General features: G+C 43.3%; 1 long non-coding RNA gene across 1 annotated transcript; it reads left to right on the top strand.

Annotated features, from left to right (window-relative positions):
* Positions 1-5,431: 5,431 nt before the first annotated feature.
* Positions 5,432-14,382, top strand: LOC139635447 (uncharacterized). The gene is made up of 2 exons (XR_011694218.1): positions 5,432-6,230; positions 6,741-14,382. It is a non-coding gene; the product is annotated as an uncharacterized lncRNA (long non-coding RNA).
* Positions 14,383-15,959: the final 1,577 nt, after the last annotated feature.

Here is a 15,959-nt window from a genome sequence, read left to right as displayed (position 1 = left end):
TAAGCTGCCTATAAATGTGTATTTATTCATTCAAGAGACCTCCTTTTTTTGTTTTTAATCTTGATCATTAAGTGCCACTGTTGTAAGTTATGGTTCAGTATAAATATCACACTGATGAGAACTTGAAATTTGAGTTTTTTGTTTTAAGTAATTCAGATTGGATTTCTTGTTTTACTTTACATTTGTGCAGTATTCTACTTGAGTGCTGAAAATACAGTGTATCCAAGTTGAGAATTGTAATAAAATAGCACATTATTATGCAGTGGTGCAACAGGGAACTAATGATATTTTGTCTTTTTCAGAAACAAGATTCTTGTGTTGGGGTAAAATCATAGGTTTGGATTTTCAGCATTATGGGCAATAAATTGATGATATACTCAGCTGTGGCCTGGTGTTGCTGTCGTAAACATGACAACCATCTGGTCTCTTCAGTGGCCTCCCTGGTCCCTTGTTTTAATCCCTACACTTTTACCCAGTGTCCAGAAATATTTACTGCCTTTGTGTTTCAGGTTGTCTTTAACTCAAGAACTAAAGACAATGTCCTCAAACCAGTGAATCAGTATGCTTCCCATTGCAACCTGAATTCTAACTTAATTTTGAAAACACATGGGAAAACATGTTTATTGTGCTTTTATTTTAATTTCCTTTTGGCTTTCTCCTCTCCACCTCTTCTGCTCTAAGAGCGCAGGCTTACATGTAACAATTTCATAACTACCCACAGTTTTAAACAGTGACTCCAGACAACTAGATTTCACATGGTGAGATTGATGGGGCCTCAAAATTCTAGCTGCAGAGCTGCAGAGAAATTCCAGTATAGAGCCATAGTCCTACAACCTTACTCACAGACTCCCCCACACCCTGCCAGATACAATATGGATGAAGGGCCTAAGCTTACTGAATGGACCGGTCTATCATTAATCCATAGACAGGACATCCAGGGCCCATTCTCCATTTTATCAGCACAGCTGCAGAGAGCCAGCACCCTGATCCTGTAATATCACCTCCCCCTGTGTGTTGATGGTCTCCTCGTGCACTTGCATGCTTCTGGTGTGGAGGCGAGGCTCGCTTTGGTGCACACCTCCCATTCTGTCTTGTGCTTGTGTGGATTTGTGCCCTGTGCTGGCCTACTGCTGCCATCAGGGGATTTAGCAGGCACAAACAGCATGGAAAATGGCAGATTTTTTATAAAAACTCTGTATTTGGTACCTAGTGTGTGATATTTGAGGGTTAAAAAGTAAAAAAGGTTTGTTTTTTTTTGTTTTAAGAAGTCCATCCTTGGTCTTATTTTTATCACCCTCTTTGCCCTCCTTCTCTTGTTTTTTTTTTTCTTTGCATTGTGAAGTGGGCATGCTTGTCAAAAAGACAAATGCTCTCTATTAATAGGCTTATAACCTCATAAATAGTTGTGTATAAAATAAACTGTTATAACTTCTTTTTTAATAAAACATTCAATGTGTATAAATGGTGTGTCCATGACTGATGATTCTCATCTATTTGTAGCCAAACCCTGTGTGCTTTAACCTCCTCGAATACTGTATCTGTATCTGTTCTTAAATGTTGTTGACAGATATTACATGAGTTCCACATGTATTCCTTGCCTTCCTTATTATTAAGGAAGAGAGTGTCTTCCTACATGATCTCCCTTCTGGTTTCTGTGGAGAATTTTCTCTCTCAGTTACTGAGCAGGTTAGCAGGTCCAAGAGTGGTGAGATAAATGATAAGCAAATTGTGAGGGATGCGTGCAAAGACACATTCAATTCTGTAAAATCTGTAAACACACTGTTGCTCGTGCTGGGTCAAAGGCTTCATTCGCACCCGGCCAGCTGCTCGTTCATTCATTTTCACACTCGGCCATTGGCGGGCAGGATTTTATGGCAGGTTAAAATTAAGTGACAGTAACATTAGCTGCTAACTCCTGCCATCATAAATTTAAAATTGACATGAAAGTAAACAGTGACAGTTTCATGACTTGCCAGGGGTGCCTACTGCAAAGACAGTAGTAAGATAAAAAGAGCTTTAGCTAATGGTAACTTTAGCTTCTCAATTGTCCATTAACTATAACATCTGCTTAAAATATATTTTTACTAACATGCTAACTGTGGACACCAGCAATCTAACGTTAAGATAAAGTAGAAAAATGTTATCACTATTAGCTGTTAATTTGGGGATCAAAGATCTAATTGGAAGATTGAAATGAAATAGTCAGTTTTACATTAGCTGCTAAGTTTGGCCATTAAACATCCATTTCCTATTTAAGTTTTCAATAACTGTCTGGTTGGAATGGAAAAGGAAAAAGTGACATAATTACCATAATTACCGATGTTGGTAATTGACAGCCAGTTGCTTGGAAAAATATCACAATATTTATGCAACATTGATTATTAAATTCTTGTACATCACTTTCCACACATTGAATCTAAATAAAAACATGTTGGCTCCTTAAAAAAAAAAAAAAAAAAAAAAAATCCTGTGACAGCAGCACTTCCACAAGGTGTCAGTATGTCTCTACACACTGTGTCATGTCTTCTCGCGGTCCCAGTCAGTTTGCACAATATGGGCTTCTGTCTGGCATGATCCCTGTGAGTGCTGCGAAACCTGAGATTCAGACTGGTACCCCAGACCTTTAATGCTGAAACGGTGGCGATGAGTGACTGCGGCCATCCAAAGACACAGTGACAACTAAAGCTTTTGGTGGCTTATAAATGCTGTTCATGGCAAAGAGTCTGTCAGTTGAGTAACTATGGAATCGGCCCCTGTTACATGCAGCGAGCGGTGCCTCAGTCCTTCATCACCACAGTGATGTGTGCCAAATCTGTTCAACATCTGAGTTATACTGACTGGGGTTTTATTTTAGGGGGACATTGGACTGTGTGAGATTAACCTTGCTGTGAGGGCAGCTTCCACATGTAAAGATGGCTGCAGTTTGGCAAAAGGGCCAGATGAGGGCGCCGCCTCATCCATCCTGCTCTATCCTAAGCTGAAACCTCCTCTGTATAATCACAGCAGGGGGAAATAAATGCTGTGACATAAGGCTGTTTAATCCTCTCTCCTCTGAAAAATGTATTCTGTCACGCAGCAATCTGCTCTCTCTGCCTGCCAGTCCTTATTTCTGTAGCAGTGCTGAGATATGAAATTACTCTCCGGTCTGATATTTGTAAAATGTGTGGGTGAACGATCACTGTGCTCACGGTACGTTTCGTTGCTTTTTGTTTTGTTGTATAATGATGAGCCATGAACACCCTCAAATATAATGCAATCACTACAGCAGCTCTAGATATAAAACAAACTTTGTGACTTGTGTTTAATCTTTCTCAACCGTGTCACCGAGGTATTGATTTAACTCCGTGGTCATTTTTTAGGCTGTGGTAACAAGTTCGATTCGATTGCCTTACAGTATATTATTACCCTGTTCTCTTCCTGTATTCACACCTCATTCTCTTTACTATAAATCCTGTGCAGGGCCACAAGCTCCAGCCTGTCCAGACCAGAGCCCTAGAGGGTCTTCATCCAGGCCAGGAATGTGATCGACATGTATTTGTGTGCCAACAAAAGGCCTGCGAAACAAGAAAATGATTCTGCAGAGAAGAAGGTGCCTGTTATGAGGGCAGATATGTTCAGAACTGCTGCATTGCCTCATACTGAACATACTGTGGGTGCACATTAAAGGAGCACTCCAGCAATTTAATATAGCACTTGCATAAAGTTATGAAATCTAAGGAAGACATAGACAGCTTTTTCGCAAGCCGTAGTACCAACCACGACAGGTAGACTGACTTTTTGTGTGAAAATTGGTCTGGTTCCCCTTTAACTGAGTATATGAGGGGTACAAATGCTTCTTGTGAGACCAGCTCTTATTAAACAGAAGCTTTGCATCCCTTATGCTGCATGTTCAGTTTAATAAATAGAATTTTAGGAGATACAATTCAATGATCGAGAACTATTGTTCATAATCAACTCTTTAAAAAGCCCAACCCTTTTATTTTCACCCTATCACCCCTCCTCCTGCCTCAGAGGAAGAGGATGGAGGGAAGAAAGGACGAGTCTCTGTGTCTCTCCCCAGTCCTGACCTCCAGAAGTCCAGCAACCTGAGATCCTCAATGAAATATTTAAAGCGTCTGTTTTATCCGCAGTGCGTTGGTCAAGACAAACTGCGGGCCTCCATGACGTAATGCCAGACCCATACGCCTGCTGTCTGATTGGTCCACGCAGAGCAGGGTGGTCAGGTGACCTGTGCCATTGTGGCCTTTTGAGGCATTACGATGCCCTGAGGCTCCACATTAGGCTCATGGACTGTCTGCTGCAAGTTATGATCAATCACTGTTGGCTGCGTTGTTTTCCGTAGCAAAGCTTTTAGCAGCAGATCCACCATATGCATACATTTATTTAATGAAAGCTCCAGTCTCACAGGTTATACTCTATATAAATCTGTGTTTATAGAAGTGTTGACATTTTCCATCATGCCTTGTTTTCTATCGCCTCTACAGATCTACAGAAAGTCCCTTTTTGGGTAACTCTGTTCATCAACTTAAAGGTGCAATCATATAAAATTTTTAAAAAGTATGCTAGGTTCTATATATGAAAAAGGACACCTGAAATATCCGATTCTTTTTTTTTTTCTGCTAATTCCCTTCTTTTCTAAGCTGACAGCCTGTCAAACAATTTGGGTGAACCATCACCAACACGCAGGCTGTGTGTTGGGTTTCTCAGGCTGGGGGCCGGGTGGCAGGCAGTGGGCTCTCTCAGGTTACAAGCTCTGTTTCAGTGGCACAGTGGGGGGGTGGATGAAGGGGTGGTGGTAGTGGTGGTGCAACTGCAACAGCAACAGCAATACAATGATCCCTGGTTCTTTACTAATAGATGACCCGCTGATTAACATGGCCCCCACCCACCACATCCACCAGAGGCCCAGAGCGGGAGTCGTAGGAGACACTGCAGAAAGGTTTCCTACGTGAATACTGGCCTGTTTTTGTTCAGGCTGCATTTGACCACTTCTGCTTTTTCTGCTCCTGGTCAGATGTGTATTATTTTTGGCCTTCTTTCATGACCTTATTTTTTTACTGTCATCTTTACAGTGCTTTATTTTCCTGAGTAATGATGCTGCATGTGCCGCAGCCAGTGAATAATCCCTTGTTCAGTAATCCTCTGCAGAACTAAGGAGCTAAAATGTAATTTCATATCAGGGGAGTTTTGAATTAGTATTTCCCCCATGGAAATGAGTGGCCACTGCTCTTATCCTGTTTGATTTAATATTGTTGAAAATGTCTTATTCTACAGTCTTGTCCTTTTAAAAAAAATATCTATAATCAATATTTAGAACAATAATAATTTTAATTACTGTATCAGATGTGAATGTATTTGAAGAGCTTTGATGAAACTATATCATCCAGGACCTAAATTATGTGCCTATAAAGTTCTGTGTTTTTTTTTTTTTTCCAGCCCTTTTTTTGAGCATTCATGATTAATGCTCTCTCCTTCATTCGCTCAGGAGCATTGCCTTTCATCCTCTCTGTTATTTCCATTTAGCTTTTTCTTTTGGAGCAGCAGACTAAATCTCGCCGCATTGTTATTTCATCACACCCAGCGTCCTAATCGTGTGGCCCGGATCCCTCCGCGGGAGACGGGTGGCGGCATCAGCGCACAGCGTCCACCTGATCTCTCCGCTGGCACCTGTCTCATCTGGCCCCGGCAAGATAACGCAGAACCAAATGAGTGTTTTAAATATTCATCGAGGGCTCCTCGTCTCCTGTCACACAGATGATCCCCGGCTCCGGTTTCAGCTTTTCCAGGTGGGGACCACGTCGAGGCCTGGAGAGCTTCGGCCTCCGGCTCCTCAACGCCGGGCGGCGGCGACGAGTCACCTCGGATCGATTTCACTGTCGCTATTCACTCTGAGTGTAACCGAACCCGGATCCACCGGCTCTAAATATTAGACGAGTTTGGTCCGACTAGTTATCTGCCTAATTATCAACAGCAGGTAAATGGACTCTGGCTGGTCATCGAAGAGGAGCATGGGTAGACCTCGGCCTCATATATTAGGCGTCCAAAAGTGACCTAGGGACATAGCTCCCTTGAGCTGGGGCCACTCTGGTGGTGCACGACCCTGCTTAGGGCCTGGGGAGACAATGAGAGCATGGAGGGCCACTCTGATCCAACCCTGGGGCCCGGGAAGATGCTGCAGCGGCCTGTCTGGGCGAGCCACATGCACCAGGCCTCCATCAGGCCCACACCAGGTTGTATGATTTGGATTTTTTATTGTGGAGTAATCAGCCAGGAATAAGAAACCAGCAAGGTGGGGACGGAATCAGAAAAGCTGTCTTATATCTGGCAGGCCTGCATTCAGGCCTCTATAGCAAAGGTATTTTTTTCCTGCTCTCCACGCACAGGAAATGTTATGCAATCTGGGCAGAGCAACTACTTGTGCAGGCTTTAAATGCAGTATTTGATAATCATTAGCCATCTGGACGTGGTCATTTGATCCTGCAGCATCTCGACCCAAGAACTGCAGCCTCAACAGCATCAGCCGACTCAAACTAATCCCGGGGTGGGGGCTGGGAAGATGAGGCCAGATAGTCTGATGTAGCCTGTGCTGGTTTAGTGTCTGAAGATACAGTGCGGGCTATGGCGTGTAGTTATACGGTCGTCTGTTTAATGGCCCAGCATGTTTGTGCTCATTGGCATCATAAAAGTGTGAAACAGGAAAATGACAGGCTCTCTCTCTCTGTCTCTCTCTCTCTCTGCAGGTGATGCAGGTGGGCTGCACTGTAAACCTCTACATACACCACAGGCCTGCGGGCCTCTCTCTTCCTGTAAAGGCCTTCCAGAAAAACCAGGCACCAGGCCTGTGAGGGACATTGTCATTTATAAATTTTCAAATTACATAAAGTAAAACTGAGATCACTGAAGTCCACCCAGCGTTGAATGTGTGTTTCAGCAGTGGCAGCATGAAATAACCCAGCTCTAAAAGATATCATTTAAAGGCGCAGTGCATCTTTTCTTGTTTAATGGGCCAAAAATAGATTTTATGTGAAAAATCGAAGTATATATAAAAATGAAGTTTAAAAAAAAAAATCCGTTTAGAAGCGCGTCTGTCTTTTCTCGGGTTAGGACGGTCTCAAAGAGGGGGTTGGTCCAAATTATTAGTCGGGAAATCGTTTAATCCGGAGAGACAAAACCAGCCCTCATCCGCTCAGACTGCAGCAGTCCCGGGGTTAGGGCTAAAAACAGCACCACTTTTAAGGTCTCCTCGCCTCCTTTTCCGAGAGATCCACCTTAAAGAGCCTAGACCCAGGTAGGCCACTAGAGGCCATGAACGCAGCGGGGCGGGAGAGACTCAGAGCGCTTGGATTACTGGTTTGATGCGCGGCAGAGCCCTGGACTGGCAGCCCGAGGCAGGCGGAGGGAGACTGGATGGCAGCTGCCTGACTCCCGCTTCTGCACGGCCGGAAAAACGCCCACTGTTAAGAACACAGGTACTCAGCAGGTGTGTTCAGTAGGATACCTCACTGAGGCTGCTTTTCAAAGAGAAACCTGTGACTGAGAGGCCGGCCTAGGCCTGCTATGCGTTTCTCATTGAAAAGGATAAATAATCCATTCATAGGCTTCTGGGCCTCATCTAAAAAAAAAATAAAAAATACACAGGCTTAGTTAAATCTATGGCCTTCCAATTTAAAACCAATTTTTTTTTTTTTTTTTTTTTGAAAGGTTAAATGCAGAGTATCTCAGATCGTGCACAGTTGTGAGGGGCTGTTTTCGCCGCACTGTGCTCCTCAGTGTGTCTGCGCCTTTAAAAAGGTGCCCGGAGCACCTTTCCCTCTGTCAGTGTGCAGCCGGGACGCGCAGGTAAGAGGGAGGAGGTTGAGTTTGGAGAGAGAGAGAGAGAGAGAGAGAGAGAGGGAACCGGCGGGAGAGAGGGGAGAGGAGAGGAGAGGAGAGGAGAGGAGCGCAGGGCTGAAATTGACATTTGATACTCAGGAAGTTCAGGACGCCGCTTGGATTTCTTTTGTTTCATTGTAATTCTGCAGTCCGGCCGCGGGCAACACGGAGCGGAGGCTTGTGTTGCTTCGACTTTAACAGTGGGAAACCCTTAAAATGATAATGGTAGGTTCAAATGCCCGATGGGTCCGACTTCAGTGCAGTTTGTAGCCTCAGATGTGACGCACAACGATGGACTCGGAGGAAGGTATGAGCCACATTTTACATGATGCAGTTTTACCTCAGTTAGACTGTTAATTATAATGTTTTATAGCTTATTTATAAAAAAAACAAAAAACAAAAGTGTTTGGAAGTCAGGGAAAGGGACGCATAAAAATGAGGAAAGGGCGATTACATTTCATAAAAAGAGGCCATGTTAGTCACCAAAATGAGGAGATGTTGATGTGATTAATACTCGATGCATTAAATGTCGATTTAAAATCAGAAAACACATTTAAGTGCAATTCAGCGAATAAAATCCAATGCGATGTTGCACTTTTTTTTTTTTTAAACCATCCTCTTGACTCATAAATAGTCCGAACGGGTTGAATGTGGTCGAAATAAAAAAAATAAATAAAAAGAATTAGTACAACAATTAGTACAAAGTTATTATTTAAATCAATGACCTGTTGTGGTGGCTATTTTGATAGATCCAGATAATGCTGGAGGTTTGAGGTGTGCAAGCTTGATCACGTTGCACCTGCTTTTATTTTGTACTTTACCAGCCTAATCCGGTGGATTAAAGCCGATGCATTTTTTATTTAGCCTACGTTAACAGAAGAAGTCACCAGACTTTACATTGGGAGGCGATAACTGACACAAAACCTCTTAAAATAAAGATATTACCATAGCCTACCTGAATTATAAACTCTGTAAATGCGCAGAGGAATAATATGGGAATAATGTTTTTTTTTTTAAATTCGCTGCTTTTAAAGGCCTCTTTCTCTATAAAGCGGCCACACAGTCACATATTTCAGGTTGCATGACTGATGGTGACTGGATCTCGCTGCGGGACTTAAAGGAGCGATAAATCCTCCTGCAATAACCGTGAAGTTGAGGACTTGTAGACTCCCTATTCAGACAAATGCGATTAACTGAAGGGACTTTGGAGCTGCTCTGAGGTTAAATTAACGACAGCAGCCACTAAAGGAAACCCGGGCCATGCAATGTCGCCATTCCTGTAGAATAAAGCGAGTTAGTAAATTCGCATGCAGCTTAATGATGGGGGGTAATAATTAGTACTTCCCTTCAGACCTGTGATATGTTTGCTGTAGTCAGTATATTAGCCTATCACTCAGTCTTTTATAATTTTACCGGTATATTTGCACAGAATCCTTTTAAAACCATAATGTTACTATTATTTAGCGAGGAGTAAAGTAGGAAATCAGGAGAAGCTACGTGATTACTGAAAGTATCCAGACCTAAAAAAAAAAAAAAGAAGCAATTTTCACGTAAATTAAATCAGTTTCTAAACGATCATCATGAAAAAAAGGGTGGTTCCTGTTTATACAGGATGATGCAGAGGCTTGGCCTTGATGACACATCAAAACAAGATGATTTTGTATGTCATACTGACCAGATGACTGAATAAACTAAATTCATATTTACAGAAGAATTAGTGAATAAACATGGTTTGACATAATATTAATATAATCTCTTAGGATAATTTAATAACAAAAACCTGTGAAGTAAGATGTTCCTGTGGTGTGCTACAAATTTTCATTCAGACATAATGCAGTTGTTTTTGCTCTGTGCTGCTGTCATGGGTCTTAGACCCTCATATGCAATTATATATTACAAAAATCTCATGAACCTCTACTCTTAACTAATTAAGGTATGGAAAAACAAGACACAGGCAAGCCTTTAAAGGACACAGGTTCTCTTCGACTTGGCTTTTTAGTGGTATTGATTTCCCCAGGAAATGGCAATGGGAGTCTTGCTCAGGGAGCCATTTGGGCGTCTGAGGAATCACTTAGTACATGGTTTTGATCGCTGGAATCAATGGGAGCTCCGTGCACTGCAGGGCCCAGGATGAGGGAGCTAATGGCTGAACCAAGGGTGGGGCGGCTGAGCCCTGGCAGGACAGAGCCGAGGACGTTAGCCTCTCCAGTTCAGATTATCTACAGCGCAAAGATGCTGTTGACAACACATCCAAGGTCAGGAGGAGCACCGAAGGTTATCCCCGAACTGCAGTGTTATGTCACAATTTCTGTGGACTTTTTATTCACATTGAGCCATTAATGTTGAGCCGAACTGAGACAGAACATGCTGGAATTATATTATTTATAGCTTTTGTCTGAAAGGCCTTCCTTGCTCATTAGAAAGGCATTTTGCAACAGTAGTCAAGTTGCAACAACGTCCACATCTGAGTCTGAGGGCAGCCATTTTCTGGGATTTGTGATTTAGATGAGTTTGAAATACCTGTGAACTTCAGGCTTGCAACCAGTCCAGAGACATCGTGCCAAATTTGAACCCACCTTCAAGTGAATATCTTGTGAATCAAACCGCAAAAATCTGCAACCTGGCGGCTGAATTTACTCGTGTAGAGGGACATTTAGCTGAAAAGCTAAATGTCAGCACGTCTCTGTCATGCAGCCATGAAGAACACTGACGGGTCAACGTAACAACGCTAATCTATGGAGTAACTTAAGAGGTCAAGTCTAGGGTGTCACCACTTTGGGCAAGTTTTCTTGGGTGCAGGCGGGGAGAGCAGAGCCAGGATTTAAAGAGATTACCTGTGAGAGCCACACTGGTAGGTTTAATAATTTAGCATGAAAGTTCAGTTGAATAATGTTCGTTTCCTCAGTGCATCTTCACGAAGTATCTCCACTTACATGTATTCTACGATTTGCATTTAGTGTTTGCCCAATGGAATCCATTTTAAACTACTATATATGAATGGAAATTGCATAATGGATTTATTCCTGTTATATTGTGTTTTACTGTGGACAGTTGTTTGTTCTTCCTGACTTATTTGTAATGCAAAGAGGACAAAGGAGCAGCCGTGTTATTTAAATCACCAAAATCTAAAAGATAGCTAAAATTTGCACAGTTCGCACAATAATTTTGTAAAATACCCCCTTGCTTGTGTCTTAAGATTTTCAAATGAAGCAAAAATATTCAATTGGGAGACTGGGTGCGTGGGCCAAAAAATAAAAACAATATTGCTGCATAACCTCCAATAATTGAACATTCATAACCATATCACATGCTCATTTACATGTAATCGCAGAACCTGCGATTACAGCTTTGTAGCTTCATCAGCTGTGCACCTTGACTTGCCTCTCCAAGAAATCTAAAGACGGCAGTGTGGGTGATTAGCAGTGAACAATTAGATGCGGATGTTTGTTCACTCATAGGATTGACTGGACCTATATTTACTTGCCCACATTTAGACACACTAGCCTTTGACCTGTTGCTCAGTGCATGGATCGCTCCACTGCAGTGCAGTGCATCTTGAGCTAAGCTGCGTCACTGCAACACTGTGGACATATTGAAGGCTGTTGATGCTTCTCTCACTGTTTCACATCATTTATTCACTTGCTGTCGTATCTCTGTCCCTCCTTCTCTCTTTCTCTCTCCAGGCTGTTCTTTCTGCTCTCCTCATGAGGGTCGCTGGTCTAGTTTGCATAGTTTTGCTTCTCTGGGCTGACTGTCCTCACAAGGCTGACTAGTTGGCCTAGGCGTTGGGGTGATAATGACTCCTGTTCTGTGTATGGCACTGGTAGAATTCACTGTGAGAGCTCACTATCAGTGAATTACCATAGGGCCATAAACAGAGCAGAGAAAGAACCACTTGATGATGCCCGTCCACAGCGGCTAACGCTCTGTGGCTGTCCTCTTCTGTGCTTGTGGGTGGAGTTAATGTGATGTAATGACTCTGGTGCGGTTGCATGAGCTGAGCTGTGCACGTCTCGCTGGGTGCTTCGACATCTCTCCGTGCTGATGTGTCTCTATAACAACAGCTGCTTGCGTTCGGATGACCCAGCCGCTCCTCTTCTTTGCCCATTTTGGCACTAGCACATTTTTGCTTCTGTATATATACTTTGAGCAATTATGTGTAGTGCCAATATAGGACAAGATAGACTTCCATCATTTTTGCATAATTGGGGATGGTAATCTTCTCTGTATTCGTATATGTTTTGGTATCTCTCAGTTAGAACCTGCTCATGATCGACCCCTGAATTGTCCTCACTGTCTCCTGTAAGTAATATTCTCCTCCCGTTTGTCCTTTCATGTAATTTGGTCTTCATTACCTGACTGTACAAGAACTTTGGACTCTTATGGTGTAACACCTTATATGCCAGACATCCCATTTTACTTTCTCTCCTTTTATTAAAGATAACTCCTCTTACTAAGCTGTTCTAATTAAGATTCATTCATACCATCTCATCTTCATCGGGTTCCTCGTATCGATCTCGATCACTCCACATCCCGAGAAAACATGTTCATGGCTCACGGGGGTCTGCGGAGGCCCAGCAGCTCCCTGGTGGTGTTTGGCAATGGTAGAACTCACACTGGTGAGGTAGATGGATCCGGTGGTTCTAGACTTGCCAACTACTGCTTGAGAGTGTCGACCAGCTAAAACTGATGCAGACGACAAAACCAGCCCCCGAGTCCCAAGTGGAGACACATCTTAAGGACATTTTAGTCAGTGAGTGAGTGGCTGATGGTGATGAAGGGTGGGGTGAGACTCTGTTCCTCCCCTGCGCACTCCAGCCTCAAAGCTCCAGTGACTCTTTGAGGGACTATTCAACAGTCAGACTGTAGACTGCACAGGACCTGGGACAAACACTGTTTTGAAATTTTGGGATATAAAGACGGACGCTGATGAGGGGAATCCATATTAAAGCTGCAAAGGAGGAGAGGTAGATGTTTTGGATGCAGAGTGGTTTTACCTGTGTAACAATTGTTGGAAAAAATGTGGAAAAGGGTCTGTAACTCAATTCCAAGGATATGTCTCCATTGGTATATATCAGGTGTCTGTTTGTAACATATTTAAAAACACCTATAGGATGTGGGGGATGGGTAACGTTCCCACAGATGAGAGCACAAAAATGAAATTTGGATCCAAAAATCAATACTCGTGTTTCTTGTTTCCAGTGCAATCAATGCAAAACAGTCTGTCAGCGCCTCCTAAAACACTTAGCCTGTACATCACTCGCTCAGACAATAGCGCTTGTTGACCATCTTGATTCTGTCCCCAACTAAGACAACTGAACCTGTTAACCTTCGATCTGGACTGATAATAGATAATTGATTAATTGCTTGTTCTTTATTGAGCAGAAATGCAGAACATTTGCTCTTTGCGGGTTCCCAAGTGTGGAGATTTGCTTTTGGAAAAACAAGCAATTTGAAGACGTCACCTTGGGCTTTAGGAACTTGTGATTGGCATTTTTCTGTAATGTCCTGGTGTAGACTTGGAAAATTAATGTTTTATTTGAAAAAATATATATCAACTATATCATCAATCAATAATAAAGATAATCATTGCTTGCATCCCTACATGCATTCAATCTGGTGGCCCTCAGTTTCGTCTGTGCTGATCCTCTGTTGACCAGTCAGTCTTCAAGTTTGACCAGCACTGTTGGATCATGTGAGTGCAGCTCTGCTGCATGAGCGAGTCTATGGTTGACTTCATGTACATAGGCTCAGCTATTCAGCCGTCAGCCAACCATCCGGGGGTTCCTCTGTTGGATCCGTGGCATAATTGGCAAACTGCGCGGTGTCATCTTACCCTTCTCTTTCAATGCAGCCTTTTTCCCTCCTCCCCTCCCTAAATAAAAAAGGGCGGAGAGCGAGATGTTGGTTTGGTTTGCTCTAACAGTCCATTGACAGTGTGGCTCAAAAAGCTGCTACAGACTGAGCTTCATATATCTGGGTCAGGGTCTGCTAATGTAGGTGACAGGGGGATCTGGGGATTTAAACCTCTTTATCTGCCTTTGTATAAATCCTGCTTTTAGCCTACACTTCAGCTTTAGCTAATATGATTTGTATTGTTACCCGTTTGCCTGCAGGCAAGCTATATTTGATCTACATGGACGTCGTCATCGGATCTATGTAGCGGCTCCTTTGCTTTTGTGCGGGTCGGCCATTAAAACAGGAAAAGGGGAGGTAAGTGCTGAGGTTGTGGCGATACGCAGACTAGTTGACATAAAAGAGCACAACTCAAGCTGTTATTCACTGGACAACTGATTCAGGTTAACTGTGGCTGTGTCTCATGTTACAGAGCATATCCCGCACTTATGACATAGTATAGTGTGTACATGTAACCACGCCGTCTGTGCTCGGATAATTCCCACATGAATGTAACAAGTGACTGCTGCCTTTTATCTCTCAAATGACATATTGTTTTTTTAATCATACAAATTCCCTAATCTGTGATGCAAATAAATACTTTCAAAAGACCGACCCATTGTGTCAAACTCCCTCTAACGATCTTCTCTGCAGCAAAGTGCATTGTGGGATAACCCTTGTCGGCGCGAGGCCTTCTCCAGATGGGCCGAGCAGCTCAGGTTACACCGCATTTTTCAGTTCCCCCTCTATCCCACAGCCCCCCTGGCCCCTTTCTCTCTCTCTCTCTCTCTCTCTCTCTCTCTCTCTCTCTCTCTCTCTCTCTCTCTCTCTCTCTCACACACACACATACACACACAATTTCCTGGGTGGGTAGAGTCAGGCTGAGACAGTGCTTTGCCTGTGTTCTAATGCAGGCCGCAGAGCATTAGTGAAATGAGATTATCATCGTTCTTACGCAGTGTCTGGGCCTCGAGGTGGACAGAGGTGTGAGTGGGGAAGGTGAGGATGCCATTATTAGACTATTAGACTACATGATGGGGGAAGACGCTCCATCAGCAGCATGTCTGCTGATGCTCAGGCTTCATGGGTAATTCCAGAAGCCCAGATGTAAAGTGAGACTGATTTTTATTTTAAGAAAGTGTTAATGTTGCAGTATATTCCTGCATTTCCACAGATGAGCGAACTGTCTCCATCTGAGGCAAGCGGGGCACACATGACTCAAAAGCAGTGGGAATTTATTTTTTTGAATACAGTATCAAAGAACATCATTTCGATTTGTTAGGTTGTTAGGAATCCATTTCCTTATACCGGAGGGATGGTTTCTCAAGTTTTGGTCCAACCCTGAGCTCAGGCTGAGGGGTAGGAGATTATCTCCTGTTACAGCAAGCAGGGTTCTGGACAGCAAGCAGTTTGTGCATATGTGTGCATGCCCATGTGGGTGTGTATGTGTGTGTGTATGTGTGTGTGTGTGTGCATGCGTGCGGGGGTGCAGGGCGTGGGATGCACGTATTAAGAAACGATTAGTGGAGATTAAAGCTCTGCTCTAGAGTCTGCCTGCACGACTCCAGGCAACAAGAATGACCCACCCCTCCCTGCTCACCCTGCAGTGCCCCCTGTGGAGAGAGGCCACTGAAGCCCTGGCTGCTGCCTCGTCCACCGGCTGCGGAGGATCAATAGCGCTGCCTCTCCTCTGCCCAGTGATCTTCCACCACTAAACCTATTGCCCCCGGCACGGAGTACAAGCACTCACTTTGTAGCCTGACTGCCTAGATTGGATGGTTTTAATGACATCCAATCAGGTTCAAAGTCAGCTGATGGATGTGATGATTGGAAGAGTGCACTGCGGTGAGGTGCACGATGATGTAACTTATAGCAGTGTCACATGCAATGCAGCACTGGCTCCTTCCTTGTAAAAGTGTGGCTCTGAGGCCTCGACAGGGGCCGATACAAGTGAAGTAATCACTTAACAAATATCTATTAAACAAAATCCTTCTATTTGTTTTATATGAAAGTCCTAAGCAATGTATTATAAAAGAGAAAATCTACAGTATATTCAGCAATTAAGCAATGATAAGAATGACCTTGATGAAGGTCATTTATGGTATGATGAGAATTTAAGTTGAAGTAATTTCAATATTAGTTGTGGATTTGGCCAAACTAAAGCAACTTTTATTCGGATAAAGACATTTGGG

The sequence above is a fragment of the Trachinotus anak genome, unplaced genomic scaffold (assembly GCF_046630095.1).
Source record: "Trachinotus anak isolate AG129_WGS33_773 ecotype Australia unplaced genomic scaffold, CSIRO_AGI_Tana_v1 ptg000018l, whole genome shotgun sequence".
NCBI classification, from domain to species: domain Eukaryota; kingdom Metazoa; phylum Chordata; class Actinopteri; order Carangiformes; family Carangidae; genus Trachinotus; species Trachinotus anak.
The sequence above is the reverse complement of the archived record's forward strand: the minus strand, read 5'-3'. Positions and strand labels throughout refer to the sequence as shown.